The 20151-nt window shown below is 44.1% G+C and overlaps 1 long non-coding RNA gene across 1 annotated transcript; it reads right to left on the bottom strand.

The window, feature by feature from the left end:
- Window positions 1–111: 111 nt before the first annotated feature.
- Window positions 112–19968, bottom strand: LOC129527968 (uncharacterized). Its single transcript, XR_010135277.1, has 3 exons — window positions 19899–19968; window positions 1555–1724; window positions 112–382 (listed from the first exon to the last, which is right to left on the bottom strand). It is a non-coding gene; the product is annotated as an uncharacterized lncRNA (long non-coding RNA).
- Between the last annotated feature and the right edge of the window lie 183 nt (window positions 19969–20151).

Genomic DNA, 20151 nt, shown 5'->3' with positions numbered 1-20151 from the left:
AATCTTTTCATCCAGAGCAGGAACTGTCTTCTGCAATGCCTTGGACTTGAGCCTCCAGCCTCCACTTGAACACCATGTGAAGGGAACCTCAATACTTCATAAAATGGCCTTTCTCATTCATCTTTCATGGGAACATTTATTGTACAAGTGCTTTGAATATCATGGGTGCCATGACTATGACCCTACAGGTAGGATTGGATCACTCCATGAGAGTAGCCGGCAGGTTTCTACAATGGCCTGGGAATGGACTGATTATTTTCATACATTTTCTGGCCTGAGAGAAAGCCAAAGTCCCCTGCTGTTCGCAGCAACCCTGCCTGGGAGCTTGGAATCTTGGTAATCTGCCCGGTTGGATCTATGGAGGTAGTCTCACCCTTTTTGTCTTTTGTGGGAAATAAAGAGAAATAATTAGCAGACATATCATCACTTCCAGTGGAACTACAGAGACCTGGACCCAGCTGCACTATTTTAATGTAAAAATAACAGTATGGCCAGGTGCAGTGGCTCACGCCTGTAATCCCATCACTTTGAGCAGCCAAGGCGGGCAGATCACAAGGTCAGGAGATTGAGACCATCCTGGCCAACATGGTGAAACCCCGTCTCTACTAAAATACAAAAAATTAGCTGGGCATGGTGTTGCGTGCCTGTAGTCCCAGCTACTTGGGAGGCTGAGACAGGGGAATTGCTTGAACCCGGGAGGCAGAGATTGCAGTGAGCTGAGATCACGCCACTGCACTCCAGCCTGGCGACAGAGTGAGACTCCATCTCAAAATAATAATAATAATAATAACAGTATATTTGGTGTCAGGAGAGGGCTAAATTCTCATTTCTGCCTTTCCTGTGCTGGCTCATGGTAGCTGGGCATGACTTGCCTTCCTACATAGGTTGTCTTCATACATATGCACTGGGAATCAATAGAAGCCCATGGTGAGGATGAACATCCCCTTAATGTTCCTTACTATCCCCAACCCCTGAGGCCTCACCTACTGCCCTGCCACGTGGAGCTACTTGCCCTGGGGCTGCCAGTCACACATTCCTGGGTCCTACTTCTCTGACCCCGTTTGACTCTGCACCTGAGCCCTGATGCTTACTTCAGTGACCTGAACTTTGACAAGTGGCTTTTGTCCTGCACCTCAGGTTTGACCTCTGCTCTCCCTTGACCTTGACTGTGACATTTGACCTTTGGCTTTAATCATTACAGCCTCAGATAAAGGTACCTTCAGCCCGGGCACAGTGGCTCACGCCTCTAATCCTAGCACTTTGGGAGGCTGAGGCAGGCGGATTCCCTGAGCTCAGGAGTTCAAGACCAGCCTGGGCAACACGGTGAAACCCTGTCTCTACTAAAATACAAAAAATTAGCTGGGCATGGTGGCATGTGCCTATAGTCCCAGCTACTTGGGAGGCTAAGGCAGGAGAACCACTTGAATCTAGAAGGCAGAGGTGGCAGTGAGCCGAGATCACACCACTGCACTCCAGCCTGGGCAACAGAGCAAGACTCTGTCTCCAAAAAAAAAAGAAAGATACCCTCAGTGTGCCAGGCCTCTAAGAGCTCACCTGCCAGGCTTCCTCCTTGCTCCACTGTCCCAAGTAATTCCATATATGAAGCTACCACTGTACATCTCTCTTTTCCGGTGCCTGTTGAGTTGCATAGAAGCACAGTTGTGTTTATTTTGTTTTTAGGGTTGCCATGGGCAATTTCCATGCCACTTTTAAGCAGTGTTGCACTGTGAAGAGAATGTAGGCAAGTTTATTTCTGGAATGGTTTCTTCTTACAATCAGAATAGTTAGGATGTAATATATTTTTGGGTGGGCATTTAAAGTGAAAAGGTACATATTTACATAGACACAGGTGATAATGTATCTATGTAAATGCCTTTTGATTCTGCAACTGCAGGATACTCTCATCAAAGACACGGATAAAAAGCCTCTGTGTTTCCAAGGCCTTGCCCTACACCTAACACATAATATGTCCAAATGGATGAAGAAGAGGAGGCAAGGACAAGGATGTGATGACAAAACATTCTGTTATGCACTTGCAGCATTTATGTTTCTTCCTGGGGGATTTTATAATATTAAAAGAATCATAATATAAACAGATGATTAAAAAAAAATACTGCCGGGCACGGTGGCTCATGCCTGTAATCCCAGCATTTTGGGAGGCCGAGGTGGGCAGATCACCTGAGGTCGGGAGTTCGAGACCAGCCTGACCAACATGGAGAAACCCTGTCTCTACTAAAAATACAAAATTAGCCGGGGATGGTGGCGCATGCCTATAATCCCAGCTACTCGGGAGTCTGAGGCAGAAGAACCGCTTGAACCCAGGAGGCAGAGGTTGCGGTGAGCTGAGATTGCGCCATCGCACTCTAGCCTGGGCAACAAGAGCGAAACTCCATCTCAAAAAAATAAAAATAAAATAAGTAAGTAATACGTAAAATTCTGCAACCTTCATTTTACTATAGATGGTTGAAGATTATATTACTTCTTAATTGTTTTAGCCTTGTTATTGCTTCATTACTTCATGGTTGTTGAGTACAGATGCTCAGTAATCATAACCTATGAAATATTTGATACCATGATCTAAACATTAAAAACAAATAACTGTGCTATTGCCACAGTTATGTTTTGGCTTTGAATTTTCTTTACTGAATATTTTGGATCAAGAACACTAGATGAGAAACCTGTTCAACTCTTTTTTTTTTTTTAACTCCACTATATTTATTACCTGTTTTTGTTTTTTGTTTGTTTGTTTGTTTTTGATGTGCATATAGACCAAGATGTGGTACATTTAAATGGCAGATGTTTTTGATGTGGTACATTTAAGGGAGAGAAAGCAGTTTAAAGAGGAGGGTGAAAAATCCAACAAGACTCCGTCGAGAGTTTCTGAGCTCTCCCATCAGGGGCCAGTCGTCCTTTCCTCTCTCCTCTTACTCCCATGATTTCCAAGTTGTGATCCTTTCCTTATTTCTGAGGAATGACTTGGTTTCTCCTCTTCTTTTTTTGGCCTGAGAGAAGATGTTTCTGCACTTGTAGCTATGAGGAACAGTTGTCCACTAGGGAGGCCAGCTGATCATTTTCTGCCAGAGTCGCACAGAGCAGTCACACCTTATTTTGAAAACCACTGTCTGGGGTCTTTGTCCTCACATATGCAGGTCTAGTGTCCCCACAAAGTGATCAGATGGATATATAAAGTGGAGTGCCAATGTATTAATTTACTGTGAGAAACACAATTGCTAAGTGGGTCAGATATCTGTCTCAGCTGGTCAGTACACCTTCCAGCAGGACAATCTACATAAGAACAACTAAATCACAGTCTGTAGAGTGCTTGATGTCCCCAGAATTGGTGCAAGGGGACACATTCTTGCTTGTTAGCACCTGCTTTCTGGAGTTTGCTATTTTCTCACACACAGTGTATTAGTTCACAGAATGTTCTCCAAGGAGGACAGGGGGCTTTGTCCATAGCCATGTGCTGCGGGCAGCAGAGCTAGGAAGAAGCACAGGCATCTCCCAGCCCAGGTGTTTCCCACTTAACTGCATTGCCCTTTTCATCTTTTTTTTTTTTTTCCCAATAGCTTCAGGACATTCAGTACATTGTGCTTTTTAGAGGTCGATGATTCCACTGCCTGAGCTGCCTTCACCTCTCTTTCTTTGGAAATTGCCATCTTTGAGCATTTTATGTCTCTGTAACATCTCTGCATCTCCTTTTCACTCTGGCCTCCCTTTCTCCAATGTCCTTCTAGCTTCTGGTCACCCCAAACCCCACAGACTGTGTAACAAAACCCAAAACCTATTGGTTTAAAACAATACCCATTTTATTTTCTTTCATAGTTTCTATGGGTCAGGAATTTGGGTATGGCTTGGGTAAGCAGTTCTGGCTTCTCATGGAGTTGGAGGCAAGTGGTGGCTGGAACAGAAATGGGGCAGCCAGGGGTGGTGGCCAGGCATCTCCTACATCTCCTCCATGTAGTCTCAGGAACTCTCCATGTAATCTCTCTGTGTGGGTTGGGCTTCCTCACAACATGGTGGCCTCAGGGCAGTCACTGCTTACATGGCAGCTAGCTTCCCTCAGAGTGAGTATCCCAAGAGATCACAGTCAAAGTGCATAGCATTTATATAATCTAATCTTGGAAGTCACAAAGTGTCATTCTTGTGATACTCTCATTGGTGAAGGAAGTCATAAAGTCCTGCTCAGGTTCAAAAAGAGGGTGTATAGAACCCAACACTCAATAGGAAGATTGTCAGAGTTACATTGTAAGAAGAGCATGTAGTTGGGAGATATCGTTGTGGCCATTATGGGAAAGATGCAACATGTCACAATGTCATACTCTCCATCGTCTCCCCGTTCCACCTTGTACTGGTTTCCAAGGGTAGTCGTTTAAAAGTACCACAAAAACTGGGTGGCTTGGAACAACAGAAATTTATTGTCTCACAGTTCTGGAGGCCAGAAGTTCAAAATGAAGTGTTGGCAGAACCATGCTCCCTCTAAAGGGACTGGGAAAGGATCTGTTCCAGGCTTCCCTCCTATCTTCTGGTTGTTCCTTGCCTTCTGGCTGCGTAACTCTAGTCTTCATTTGGTATTCTCCCTGCATGCATGGCTTTGTGTCCAAATTTCCTTTTTTCATGAGGCCATCAGTCATACTGGATTAGGGACCCACCCTACTACTGCAGGATGACCTCACCTTCCCAAATTACATCTGCAACAACCCTATTTCCAAAGAAGGCCACATTCTGAGGTACTGGGGGTTATAACTTCAACATGAATTTTTCTGGGGGGAAACAATTCAACTCCTAACACATCTCTACCCAACCTCTGTAGGTTCCCTCAATCCACCAAAATTTTTTGGCTCCATTGGATTATCTAGCAGTTAGGAAACCAAGATCATTAAATGAATTCACCGCAAGTACAGTGAGACTGACTACCTTAGCTTACCTCTGTGAGAGGAGTTAAGCCAAGGGAATCTGTGGAATTTTAGAGGGTTTGGGAGCATTTGGGGGCAGGGGACAGATGTTCTTCCTTGAAATCACAACACTTAGTTCTCTTCCATTTATAAGACTCACCCCTCCATCCCAACCCCTGCACCACAGGACAAGGAAGTGTTCTTGGCCTTCAACTTTCATCCCTGATGGTGAAAGCACTTGCTCCTGATCTATTTGCCCACCAGCTTCTCCTCTGGAGCCTGATGCTTCTGATGCCTGCCTGGCTGGTTCTCAGTAAGAAGGTCAAGTTCAACCAGAGAGGAGATGCTGATGCGTTTCAGTACTTAAATATGAGTTCAGACCCTGGGGCCTGGACATAAGATTTGGGGTCCCCTGGATGTAAGATTTCTGAAAACACTCAGACTGTGGAGACCCCTGCTGAGGGAGAACCCCCAAACTGTGGCTTCAGGGGAATGCACCAAGGCTCTCACTGAGGCCGCCTTCTCCAACAAGCTCCCCTCCTGCTTCCCCATGGCTGGCATGGCTGAGGAAAAAGGACACTGAGCACAGCCCGTGCATGAGCGGCTTGCCATGCAACAGGATAAAACCCATAATGCCACTCAGCAAGCCTTGGTTGTAAATCTAGTTTGATTACATTTGTAATCAAATGATGGCCATTTGTTCTGTTTCTGGTTTGTGAACCAACCAAAGACATGAGCAGGGCCTCAGCTAACCCACAAATAGCACATGTGTGCAAACTGGAAAAATGAACCCTTCTTCTGGGAGGACGCCAGCCCAGGCCAGGTCACCCGGCTTGGCCAGCAGAACACAGAGTGGATTTTGGTCCCGTTTGTTCCCCAGTGGGGTATCTATCCTTGTGCAGGGCACAAGCTTACATGGTGGCTCTGGTCATTTCATTAGAAAATAGACAGAAATGGGCTGCACACCAGGATGAATGAATTGAATTGAAAGGGAGGAGTGATGGTGGAAAAAAAAACAAGTCAATTCATTTAGACTGGTAGAACCAGAACCACTGTGTAGTACATCCAAACGGTTAAAATTCCCTGGAAGTTGTTACATAATCCTATCATGGTGTTTATTTATGGAAATCTATTTTTAAAATTTTATGTAATACTTCACAGTCTGTTTGCATGATGCCTTGTACGTAGTAGCAAGTCAGTAAATACTTTTTGAATGAACTAGTACAGTATTTTAATTAGCTAGTCTTCATGTACTGGTACAAAAGAACAGTGTCATCTTACAGCTGAAGTCATAGAGGGGAAATATCCCACTCAAGATCATATAACATTCCAGGTACTCAGGATGAATGGTTTGAGGACTGGTCTGAATTCTTCAAAGGTTTCAGCTGTATTAACATTCTCCATCTAATAAACTTTGTCTTGTCATTGCATTGTCTGTGAGATAAGTGATCTGAAACATTCCATCAATACCCCCACCCCACCCAACACATACATATTAAAGACAAAGATAGAATTCGGAGGTTCTTACGGGAGGTACTGTTTTTCTTGAAGGCTATGAGAAGAGGTGCTGAGAAGTGAGTTCTCAGCCATCTTGGGGGCCCACATATCTGAAACCTTCCAGAAATGTAACTAGTCTGAATTTGCTTTTCTGTCACCATTTGGGTATTTGGTTAATGAAAGTTCTTAACATGCAAATTCCACCCACTCTTACCAATGCCCTGAGCTGGGAAGCACCCTGAGCACTCTTACCACACCCTGAGCTGTTGCTTTTCCTCTCCCCCTTGCCCCCACTCCGTGTTGGCTGCACCAGCAGAGGCTTCTGCATTTGCCCCTGGGCGGGAGTTGGGTATGAAGGTCTGGGCCAGAAGGTTCTGAGTCGCTAAGCTGAGCTGCTGGGTGGCAGCTGGAAGGTCAGGCTGGCTGAAGCCCTGGCGAGGTGACACTGGGTCTGAGGCAGGTGCAGTGGCAGCGGCCAGACCTCTGAGGACACAAATGGGCTAGAGTGTGGGAACAACCAGGGAAACAACCCCGGGGTGGGAAGGGAGTAGGAAGGGGGGAAACAGCCTCTGAGAGGAGGCTACAGGATGAAATGGGAAGCCACGAAAATAAGGAAGTGAAACCAAGGGAGAAATAAGACTGCCACCCAAGCCGAAGCCGTCCTGGCCTTTCTTCCTTTCTGAGGCATCAGGGCAGATTCTAAGTTTACTTGAACTAACTGAAAGCTCTGTTGTTTTCTGAGCAACATCACAGTGGCATAAATAGAGAATTCCTGGAACACACTGGCAAGACACACGCTCTAGAAGGTGACAATTCTGGGGAAATCTGAAGGGCTGGAATAATAAAAAGTCAAACATTTGGCATCCCATCAGCTGCTGAAACACAACCCTCTCACGTACTTTAAAATACCCAACACATGCACTCTGCATATTACTCACGAAACAGCTACGAATGCACAGTCCCTGTGTTACACACAACAGGAAGTTGCCAAACCAGATGTAACCCACCAAGGCTGAGCACATGGGCTGCCCTTCACCTTACTGTTAAAAGACTGAATGGTCTTTGGTCCCTGAGGATCCCTGAAGAAGACAGGCAAGCTGTTTTAATCCAATTTAGGTCTTTGCAACTGAAATTGAGATCAAATTTCAAAGGTCTGTAAACTAGTGCAGCTTCACAGACTTGAAATTAGTCTACAAGATGACATGTTTCTGGGCCTAATGATGACATTTTTAGAGACTGCCCCCAGCCACAAGGAATTATTCGTTTTTTCTGTGTGGCATGGTATATACCATATTTTCATTCGAGCCACAGAGTTTTTTTACCCCAGTTTCTTATTAATAATCTGCCACAAATATTGATATTTAAATCAAATTCTTATGGCCTTCATTAGTTAATCAACCATTCATGAAATGTATGCGCCATAAGGCCTGACACTTCAGTGCCTGGAACATAGTAGGCACTCAGTACATATGCATATTGACAAAATGAACTGCTGCTCCTACAAGCCAGACTCTGTAGGCAACACAGCACAATGATGTTCTGAAAATTAGCAAGTACAAAAATGGCCCAGACATATGCTTATGGAAAAATCAAGCTCACATCACAGAAAATAATTTTAGAGATTGTAATCTAGAATGCATTTCTATAACACAGTCCCTGGGTTTTCTGCTAACAGAAGAAATACAACTCTGGCTGGGGGCACGGTAGCTTATACCTGTAATCCCAGCACTTTGGGAGGCTGAGGCGGGCAGATCACTTGAGGTCAGGAGTTCGAGACCAGGCTGGGCAACATGGTGAAACCCCGTCTCTATTAAAAATACAAAAAAATTAGCTGGGTGTGGTTGCTGGTGCCTATAATCCCAGCTACTTGGGAGGGTGAGGCAGGAGAATCGCTTGAACCTGGGAGGCAGAGGTTGCAGTGAGCCAAGATTGCACCATTGCACTCCAGCCTGGGCGACAAGAGCGAAACTCTGTCTCAAAAAAAAAAAAAAAAAAAAAAAGAAAAGAAAAGAAAGAAAGAAATACAACTCTGACAGTGAGCTTTCATAGTAATACTGAAGACACAGGTTGAATAAAACTTTCATGTGAGATGGGAGGGCCTGCGCATAAATATGCCATGAAACAAAGGACATGGGGAGGATGAAGGGCTCAGCACTGCCTCCTTCCCTGCAGCCGCTGGGCTGGGCTAAGAGGACCCATAGGCAGTGGCGATGGTGACAGCAAGGAACTCAGAGATGTTCAGTGAGACAGAGGAACTTCTAATCCTCTAGTTTCCTTTTGTCTTCCTGATAGCCTATCCTCAGAGAAATAATTCCCTTACTAAACGCCTAAGTGCTTTTCAGCTCTGCCACTCAACTGACACTTAGCTATTCTGTGTTGGTATTTATCTGTTTCTGCACGGCTTATCTCCCTGGCTGGACTATAAACCCCTTAAGGGCACAATGTGAATTCTGTGTCCTTCACTTAGTATCAGGGTGATCTTAAGTTGTTTAACTTCTCTGAGCCTCATTTTTATAAAACCCGGGGCTAGTCAATACCTGTCTTCCAGTGTCAACGTGGGGATTAAAGGAGATGTGTGTGTGCAAGCATATTGCAAAGAAATGGCATCTGGGATGTGTCTTCCTCTACGTGATCTCCAGGGACTGCTCCCCATGTCCCATATAACCACAGCCACCATTTATAAGTGCTTACTATGCACTGGGTACTTCACATATATTACTTCTATTCCTCATAACAACGTTGGCAGCAGGTATTATTATTATTATTTTGTTGAAGTTCAGATAAATTGTATTTCTTGACAAGGTTATATAGTTAATAAGTGGCAGAGGCATGATTCAGACTCAAGACACTGTCTTGAGTCTGGGCACTGTCCTATCTGCACACAGGGCACTGTCCTATCTGCACACAGTAGGCCCACTCCATCAATGCCTGACCAAAACTGTGAGGTGTCATCCACTTAAAGCTATTGAGGACTAAACTCTGATTTTTTTTATCTTGCCCAAATTCTTATCTAAGGGGACTGGGGAGTCATGCTCTACAAATCATAAATTCTCATCAGATGGGTTTTATTTAACCCTACATATCATGATTTATTTTCCAACTTGACTCTGACATAACATTACCAGACAAAGAAGAAAATCAAAATATTTTAACCTGGCCAGGCGTAGTGGCTCACGCCTGAATCCCAGCACTTTGGGAGGCCGAGGCAGGCGGATCACAAGGTCAGGAGTTCAAGACCACCCTGGCCAACATGGTGAAACCCCGTCTCTACTAAAAATACAAAAATTAGCTGAGCATAGTGGTTTGTGCCTGTAATCTCAGCTACTCAAGAGGCTGAGGCAGGAGAATTGCTTGAACCGGGACCCAGGAGGCAGAGGTTGCAGTAAGCTGAGATCGCATCACTGCACTCCAGCCTGGGCTACAGAGGAAGACTCCGTCTCAAAAAAAAAAAACCCACAAAAATTAGATGGGCGCAGTGGCAGTCACCTGTAATCCCAGCTACTCGGGAGGCTGAGGCAGGAGAATCACTAGAACCCAGCGGAGGCAGAGGTTGCAATGAGCCGAGATCATGCCACTGCACTCCAGCCTGGGTGACAGAGTGAGACTCCATCTCAAAAAAACAGATATATATATGATATGTAATATATTTAATATTAATTTAAATATATCAATTTTAATGTAATTTAAATATATATATGTTTTAAACCTCAAAAAATGTTTCTTTGCCTTATTTTGAAATGGCCCTGCAAAGCTGTTCTTTGTCGGGGGAAATTTGCATCTGTAAAGAATCTCTATTAACATAGCTAGATCTTTTTCTTCCAGACCCTCCCAATCCTAAAAAGATTAAGATCTGAATAGGAAACATTTGTCACCTATTGTCTTTAAGCCACTGTAAGACTTAAAAAGAACTTTGGTCTCCACAATCTTTATCTTAACCTGAACATTCCCTTTCTATCTATCCCAGGTCTTTAGGCAAACTCAACCAATTGTCAACCAGAAATTGTTTAAATTCACCTATAGCCTGGAAGCCCCCACTTTGAGTTGTTCAGTCTTTCTGGACCAAACCAATGTATTTTTTAAATGCATGCGATTGATGTCTCATGCCCCCCTCAAATATATAAAACCAAGCTGCTCCCTGACCACCTTGGGCACATGTTCTCAAGACCTCCCGGGCCATGGTCACTCACTCACATTTGGCTCAGAATAAATCTCTTCAAATATTTTACAGAGTTCGATTCTTTTCGCCGACACTATGTTCTGTATTTAATCTTGGGAACAAAGGAGTTCAAACATCTGTGCAATGAATCAAAAATTAATAAAGGCCCTGATAAATTTAGGAAAGTTTGAATCTTTTTCCTGTGACTTTGATGATGTGACTTAAAGGCTGAACAAGGCCTAAAGGGCCAAATGAAGCAAGTTACCACACATTTCATGGACATGTCAGTGAAACCCGTGGATAACATTCACTACTTGTCGATTCTGGGTATATGGAGATCCTGGTGCATAAAGGAAAAAGTATAAGCTCCCTCACCTTGCAAAAACAACTCACCCAGGGTAGATCTATGGGCACACAGAATTGTAGAGCTGGAGGGCCCATTGAGTGTCATATAGTTCAATTTTCTCATTTTTTTTTTTTTTGAGACGGAGTCTTGCTCTGTCGCTCAGGCTGGAGTGCAGTGGCACAATCTCGGTTCACTGCAACCTCCGCCTCCCGGGTTCAAGCAATTCTGTCTCAGCCTCCTGAGTAGCTGGGATTACAGGCGCCTGCTACCACGCCCAGCTAATTTTTGTATTTTTAGAAGAGACGGGGTTTTGCCATGTTGGTCAGGCTGGTCTCAAACCCCTGACCTTGTGATCTACCCATCTCAGCCTCCCAAAGTGCTGGGATTACAGGCGTGAGCCACGGCGCCCGGCAATTTTCTCATTTAACATATGAGAAAATTGAGGCTAGAGTGAGTAAAGTGATTTGCCAAAAGAAACCCTGAAACCAATGATAAACCTCATGTCTTGACATAAATGTTCAACAACACTAGTCATTAGGGAAATGCAAATTAAGAGCACAATGAGATATCACTGCATATCTCTAAGAACAGCTAAAATAAAAGAAGGCTGGGTGCGGTGGCTCACACCTACAATCCCTGCACTTTGGTAGGCTCAGGTGGGAGTATCACTTGAGTCCAGGAGTTCAGAATCAGCCTAAGGAACATGGTGAGACTCTGATTCTATAAAAAATTAAAAAAAAAAAATTAGCTAGGCGTGGTGAAACCTGCCTGTAGTCCCAGCTGCTCAGGAGGCTGAGGCTGGAGGATCACTTGAGCCCAGGAAGTCAAGGATACAGTGAGCTGTGTTTGTGCCACAGCACTCTAGCCTGTGCTGTCGGGGGAGCGGCACTCTAGCTTGGGGTATGGAGGGTAAGGGAGCGAGAGGGAGAGAGAGACCTTTGTCTCTTAACAAAAAAAAGTGATAATACCAAATGCTAGTGAGGATGTGGAAAAACTCACAACAGTTTGGCCATTTCTTTTTATAAAGGTTTTGTGCATATATTTATGGGGTACATGAGATGTTTTGATACAGGCATGCACTGTGAAATAAGCACATCATGGAGAATGGGGTATTCATCTCCTCAAACATTCACCCTTTAAATTACAAACAATCTAATTACATTCTTTAGATAATTTAAAAATATGGCTGGGCGCGGTGGCTCATGCCTGTAATCCCAGCACTCTGGGAGGCCGTGGCGGGCGGATCACAAGGTCAGGAGATCGAGACCATCCTGGCTAACACGGTGAAACCCCGTCTCTACTAAACAAAATACAAAAAATCAGCCGGGCGTGATGGTGGGCACCTGTAGTCCCATCTACTCGGGAGGCTGAGGCAGGAGAATGGCGTGAACCTGGGAGGCTGAGCTTGCAGTGAGCCGGGATCACGCCACTGCACTCCAGCCTGGGTGACAGAATGAGACTCCATCTCAAAAACAAAAACAAAAACAAAAAAAAGAAAGATTATTTAAAAATATACAATTACATTATTGTTGACGTAGTCACCATATTGTGCTATCAAGTAGTAAGTCTTATTCATTCTTTGTTTTTTTGTACCCATTAGTTTGGCCATTTCTTTAAAAAGTTGATATACACTTACCCAGCGATTTTATGCCTGGGCATTTACCCCAGAGAAATGAAAAATTATGTACTCATAAAAATCTGTATATGAATACTCATAGCAGCTTTATTTGTAATAGACTCAAACCAGAAACAATCAAAATGTCCCTTGATAAGTGAACTGTTAAATGATGGTACATCCATGCCATGGAATATTACTCAGCAATAGGAAGGAATGAACTACTGATGCATGCAACAATTTGGATGAATCTCAAGGGTATTGTGCAGAGTAAAAAATGCCAGTCTCAAAAGGGTCACCTACCATATAATTCCATTTATATAACATTCTCAAAATGACAAAATTATAGAGATGGAAAACAGATTAGTGGTTGCCAGGGTTAGGAATGGCTCAGGGGAGGGCATGAGTAGACTGTGAAGGGGTAGCATGAGAAAGAGCTTTGTGGTGATGGGATGGTCCTGCATCCTGATTGCAGTGGTGGTCATACAGATCTACATGTGTGATAAAATGACACAGAACTATACACATGTATTGAACCATATCAATTTCTTGGTTTTGATATTGTACCATAATTATGTAAGATATAACCATGGAGGAAACTTGGTGAACAGTACATGGAACCTCTCTGTGTTGTCTTTGCACTTTCCTGCAAATCTATAATTATTTCAAAGTAAATTTATTTTATTTTATTATTATTATTTTTTTTTGAGATGTAGTTTTGCTGTTGTTGCCCAGGCTGGAGTGCAATGGTGCAATCTCGGCTCACCGCAACCTCTGCCTCCCGGGTTCAAGCGATTCTCCTGCCTCAGCCTCTGGGACTACTTGCATACACCACTATGCCCAGATAATTTTGTATTTTTAGTTTAGACAGGGTTTCTCCATGCTGGTCAGGCTGCTCTCGAACTCCCGACCTCAGGTGATCTGCCTGCCTCGGCTTCCCACAGTGCTGGGATTACAGGCGTGAGTTACCGCACCTGGCTAGTAAATTTTTTTTAATTAAAGGACAATGCACCTACTCATTTCTGTTAGGATATTTGTAATTATCTGGTTTAACTAAATACATTAAACTAATTGCTATAGAGTGTTCTGTAAAGACTAGCCAAATAATAAAATTGACCAGTTAAAGTGACCTGTGTCTATTATAGCTACCTAAAACCTCTTTTTAAAAAATTGCACTTAGTTTGCAATCAGTAAGTTGTAAATTAAAAATACTTCAGTGGATCCATTAACAGTGGAATAATCTGAAAAAGTTGTCCTATTAAAATTTGGCACTTTCATAATATTAAATATCATTTGTTTGGGGATTTTTGGGGATGTTTCCACTGGTTTAAGATTCTAGGCGGGGCATAGTGGCTCACACCTGTAATTCCAGCACTTTGAGAGGTCAAGGTGGGCAGATCACTGGAGGTCAGGAGTTTGAGACCCACCTGGCCAACGTGGTGAAACCCTGTCTCTACTAAAAATACAAAAATTAGCCATGGGTGGTTGTGGGTTCCTGTAATCCCAGCTACTTGGGAGGCTGAGGCAGGAGAATTGCTTGAACCCGGGAGGTGGAGGTTACAGTGAGCCCAGAGCAAAACTCTGTCTCAAAGAAAAAAAAAAAAAAAGATTCTATAGAAGAAAAAGCCCAAGGTATTCGGTTCCTGGATCTTGCTACTATCTTCCATAATTTGAAGATGTCACCACCTAAGGTGACCATCATCTACTTACGTGACTGAAAATTCTCATCACTTGGTGGTGAGCAGCTCAATGAGATGATTTGAACTTTAAGCTCTTTTTGCACAGGCAGGAGGGCTACCACTTAAGACTGATTATACTTCAATTACTCTGATTGTTGGGTTTTAAGATGATTTCTTTGCAGCAGCTCTTGTCTAGCTTTTCATGGCTGCACCTTGAATCTACAGGTAAATCTCCCGTTTTGGGGGGCTTATGTTATCTAAGATGTGTAACTAACGTTTCTTTCCCATTGTGACTGTACCAGTCAACCTAATGAACAAACTTCAGTCACTGCATATTTCCTTAGGGGAAGTTCCCCATGGGATTTATTCATATATTGATTAGACATGATGGCCAGAATCTCAATTTTCTTGGCATGCATTTTAATAGGTCTAACCCTGGTCAGTTTTGTCCACAACAGCTATTCCAAAGTTTCTTCACTCCCTTCAAGCTCCCTGCTTACTTTACAAAGTACCCCACTTACCTCCAACTTTACAAAGATAATTGAGGCTCTCAGAAGTCCCTTAGCTCCTCCATCCACAAATGGACCTGTATCCCATTTCCCTTTATCTTCTTCCATTCAGTCACAATCTCAGTAGAGGTGTTCTATTTTTGTCCTGGGCTGGGGCCTTAGCCTCCACCTAAAACTCTAGGTCCCATTTTTTACTGACTCTCCCAAGATCTTTCCCAATTATTCCTCTCTCTCTGCTGTAGTTCAGCCTCATAGACTACCATAGGTATGAACAGAAAAAAGTAGAGATCACAGCCAGTTTGAATGACACTAGTAGCAGTGTCTTAGGGCTGCCATAGCAGATTACCTTCAACAACAGATAGTTCCTTTGAGTGGCAAGGTGCCCAGCCACAGGAGATGGATCATCACTGGTCAAAGCCAAATGTTGGTATCTTCCCATTCCCCTTTGCCAGTGATTGGTCTAGGGATAGACATGTGACCAAGTTCTAGCCAATGAGGCATAAAGGAAAATCTTTTAGGGGTTTCTGGGAAACATTTTCTTCCATGATGAGGAAGAACTGTGTGAGGAGAGAATTCCTTGTACCTCCACCTTCCCTTCCTATGTTTTCACATTTTCATGTGAAGATGTGATGTTCAGAGTTGCAATAGCCATCTTGTAACCATTAGTGAAGATACTCTGAGGATGGCAGAGTTGAAAGATTACAGGATTTTTGTCTTTGATTACATCATTGTAGTTACCTTCAGACTCCTTATTATAAAAGATGAATAAATGTCTTTTTTTTTTTTTTTTTTTGGAGACGGAGTCTCACTCTGTTGCCCAGGCTGGAGTGCAGTGGCGTGAACTTGGCTCACTGCAACCTCCTCCTCCCAGGTTCAAGCAATTCTCCTGCCTCAGCCTCCCCAGTAGCTGGGATTACAGGCGCACAGCACCACGCCCGGCTAATTTTTGTGTTTTTAGTAGAGACAGGGTTTCACCATGTTGGCTGGACTGGTCTCAGACTCCTGACCTCAGGACCTCAGGTGATCTGCCCACTTTGGCCTCCCAAAGTGCTGGGACCACAGGCATGAGCCACCGTGACCAGCCACATAAATGTCTTTATTTTTTTGTTTTGTTTTGTTTTGTTTTTTGAAATAGAGTCTTGCTCTGTTGCCAGGCTGGAGTGCAGTGGTGCGATCTCGGCTCACTGCAACCTCCACCTCCCGGGTTCAAGCGATTCTCCTGCCTCAGCCTCCCAAGCAGCTGGGACTACAGGCACGAGCCACCACTCCCGGCTAATTTTTGTGTTTTCAGTAGAGACAGGGTTTCACCATGTTGGCCAGGATGGTCTCGATCTCTTGACCTCGTGATCTGCTTGCCTTGGCCTCCCAAAGTGCTGGGATTACAGGCATGAGCCACCGCGCCCAGCCTAATAAATGTCTTTGTTACTGCCCAAGTCACTATTATTTATTACTTGCAGCCAGGGATATCCTTTATAATACAATTGACACACTGTATCTCTTCACATTTCCATGTATCCTTGAAATAACATTTCATTATCCTAAGGTCAAAAAACAAAACAGAACGAAAAACAATACCAAAAGAGAGGAGCAGAGATTTCACAGTCAGCCAGCCAAGGATTCCCCCTCTATTTACTAGCTGTGTGATTTTTTTTTTTTTTTTTAGACAGAGTCTTGCTCTGTCATGCAGGCTGGAGTGCAATGCTGCAATCTCAGCTCACGGCAACCTCCACTTCCTGGGTTCGAGCAATTCTCCTGCCCCAGCCTCCCAAGTAGCTGGGACTACAGGCACGCACAACCACTCCTGGCTAATTTTTGTGTGTGTGTGTATTTTTAGTAGAGACAGGGTTTCACCACGTTGGCCAGGCTGGTCTCGAACTCCTGACCTCAGGTGATCTGCCCTCCTCAGCCTCCCAAAGTGCTGGGATTACAGGCGTGAGCCACCACACCCAGCCTACTTAGCTGTGTGATCTTAAGCAAGTTATTTTACACTGTGGTAAAATACATATAATATAAAATTCACTGTTAAGGTCTTAACCATTTTTAAGTGTACAGTTCAGTAAAGTACATTCACACTGTGGTGCAACCATTTTTTTTTTTTTTTGAGACGTAGTCTCATTCTGTCACCCAAGCTGGAGTGCAATGGCATGATCTCAGCTTACTGCAACCTCTGCCTCAGGTTCAAGCGATTTTCCAGCCTCAGCCTCCCGAGTAGCTTGGATTAGAGACATGCACCACCACGCCTGGCTAATTTTTGTATTTTTAGTAGAGACGGGGTTTCACCATGTTGGCCAGGCTGGTCTTGAATGTCTGACCTCCAGTGATCCACTCACCTCACCCTCCCAAAGTGCTGGGATTACAGGCGTGAGCCACCATGCCATACCTTAATGTACTATTTTTATTCATACATTCAACAAATATTTTTTTACTCCTGCTATGTGCCAGCTACTGTCATAGGTGCCAGAGGTACCACAGTGAGCAACATAACAAATGTGGTGCCCTGAGCATATTTTGGGGGTAGATGCTACTTCATTAAGGATTGAATGGTGACTGGCACTCTCTCTACCCACTCTCATCTTTCGATACATTATTCTCTTCTGCAACTAATAGAAGAAAAAACAGCTCAAGCTGCCTTCTTAGATACCATAAGCCTTGGCCCCCAGCTCTCCCCTTGTCCCCATGCCCTGCATCATAGAAGAGTTACCTTTGCCTTCTTTGATCTCACCCTTGTCCTTGTACATAGTCATATTGTAGGACTGATTACAATGTATTTCTATTATATTCTCACCTGTCCATTTCCCCTACAAGGAGATGAGCTTCATGAAGGCACCAGTGGATGGGGCCTTACTTGTCTTAGTATTCCTAGGTCCTGGTATAGTGCTTGGCACATGGTAGACAATCAGTGAATCTTTACTGGGTGGTTGAAGTTGAGAATTAATTTTTTTTTAAGTTAACCATCTGGAATATTATGATGGTTCTTTCTGTTCTCTTATATTGTGTTGGTTTAGAACTTGAACTGCAGGGATTTTAATAGGCAATGGAAACATACAGGAAACATCTTAATTTCTTTTTCCTTTACTTTTTATTTTTATTTTTTTAGAGACAGGGTCTCACGCTGTCACCCTGGCTGGAGTGCAATGGCTCACTGTAACCTCAAACTCCTAGGCTCAAGCAATCGTCTCACCTTGGCCTCCGAAAGCACTGGGATTATAAGCATGAGCCGCTGTGCCTGGTCTCCTTTTTCCTTTAGATATTCTTCTACTGCCAGTAATTTGGCAAATAAAGTTGGGCTACTCAAAGTCTCTTTCATTCCCCTTTTTCTAGCATGTTAGCAGTGGAAAGAACCTTAGATAACCCCTTTCTTTTATCAGATTAGGAAGCCGATGACTGTGTAGTGCTATGGTTTGCACAGGGTCACATGCCTAACGAGTGGTAGAATTCCACATGCGAATCTCATTGTTCATTCAATGCTTTTTCAGCTATCCTCTGCCATCTGGCAAACATTCAAAGCCGCAAATATTTATGGGGTGCCTATTAGATACAAGACAGTAGGCTGGATTCTACTGGAGAGATACGGGTTGAGAAAAAGATTCCCAGCCGGGCGCCACGGCTCACGCCTGTACTCCCAGCACTTTGGGAGGCCGAGGCAAGCGGATCACCTGAGGTCAGGAGTTCAAGACCAGCCTGACGAACATGGCGAAACCCCATCTCTACTGAAAACACAAAAATTAGCCGAACGTAGTGGAGGGTGCCTGTAACCCCAGCTACTCGGGAGGCTGAGGCAGGAGAATCGCTTGAACCCGGGAGGTGGAAGTTGCAGTGAGCCGAGATCACACCACTGCATTCCAGCTTGGGCGACAGAGTGAGACTCCATCTCAAAAAAAAAAAAAAAAAAAAAAAAGAGAGAAGATTCCTACCTTGAATCAGTTTTAATCTAATGATCAAGAAAGACATGCAGGCAGAAAATGGTAGAAAATATCGCATATGTAAAAAACAACTGATACGGCTTGGATTTGTATCCCCGCCCAAACCTTATGTCGAATTATAATCCCCATTGTTGGAGGAGGGGCCTGGTGGGAGGTGACTGGCTCATGGCGGATGATTTCCCCCTTACTGTTCTCATGATAGTGAGTTCTCAACTCACAAGATCTGGTTGTTTAGGACAAGCACGGTGGCTAATGCCTGTAATCCTAGCACTTTGGGAAGTTGAGGCAGGCGGATCGCTTAAGGCCAGGAGTTCAAGACCAGCCTGGCCAACATGGTGAAACCCCATCTCTACCAAAAATATAAAAATTAGCCGGCCATGGTGGCACATGCCTGTAGTCCCAGCTACTCAGGAGGCTGAGGCATGAGAATCACTTGAACCCAGGAGGCAGAGGTTGCAGTGAGCCGAAATGGTGTCACTGCACTCCAGCCTGGGCAACAGAGCCAGACTCTGTCTCAAAAGAAAAAAAGATCTGGTTGTTTAAAAGTTTGTAGCTCCTCCCTCTGCTCTTTCTTCCTCCTTCTCTAGCCATGTAAGACATGCCTGCTTCCCCTTCACCTTCCGCCATGATTGTAAGTTTCCTGAGGACTCCCCAGCCATGCTTCCTGTACAGCCTGTGAAACTGAGTCAATTAAACCTCTTTTCTTTATAAATTACCAAGTCTCAGGTAGTTCTTTATAGCAATGTGAGAATGGACTAATACAATAAGGTACACGGAAAAATCCATGGAGGTAATGAGCTCCAACTGAAGAACTGGCAGATCACTTTGGAGTGAAGGTGGTATCTTAACAGTGAGCAGACCAGCCCAGTTGCTCACACCTGTAATCCCAGCACATTGGGAGGCTGAAGCAGGAGGATCCCTTGAGCCCAGGATTTCAAGACCAGCATAGGGAACACAGACTCCTGCCTCCAGAATTTTTTTTTTTTAATTAACCAGGCATGGTAGCACATGCCTGTGTCTCAGCTACCCAGGAGGCTGAGGCAGAGGATCACTTGAGCCAGAGAGATCGAGGCTGCAGTGAGCTATGATCGTGCCACTGCACTCCAACAGGGCAACAGAGTGAGACACTGTCTCAAAAAAGAAAAGAAAAGAGAACTGTGAGCACCCCCTTCTCCTTGGAGAGAGAGGGTATGGGTGTGTGGAGATGAGGACATGGCATCCTTCAGCGTCCCTGGATGCCATTTCTGGCACAGCTGGCAGGGTTGGAATGCTGCTCACCTCTCATTGTGTGCTTCCAGAAGAGATGAGGAACCATGACAATACCCAGACCAGCCACAGGTTTTCTGAACAGAAAAGAAAGAACCAAGCTCAGTATTTCAGACATATATTTACAACCTTATCTTTTCTTAATCTAAAATGTTCTTGAACAAGGACTTTTGAACCAAGACTCTCGGTTTGCAATACAACCTGATTTTGTAAACAAAAAACAAAAAACAAAAACCTCCAGAAATGTTCAGGATATTAAGTGACA

The sequence above is a fragment of the Gorilla gorilla genome, chromosome 1 (assembly GCF_029281585.2).
Source record: "Gorilla gorilla gorilla isolate KB3781 chromosome 1, NHGRI_mGorGor1-v2.1_pri, whole genome shotgun sequence".
Lineage (NCBI taxonomy): Eukaryota > Metazoa > Chordata > Mammalia > Primates > Hominidae > Gorilla > Gorilla gorilla.
The sequence above is the reverse complement of the archived record's forward strand: the minus strand, read 5'-3'. Positions and strand labels throughout refer to the sequence as shown.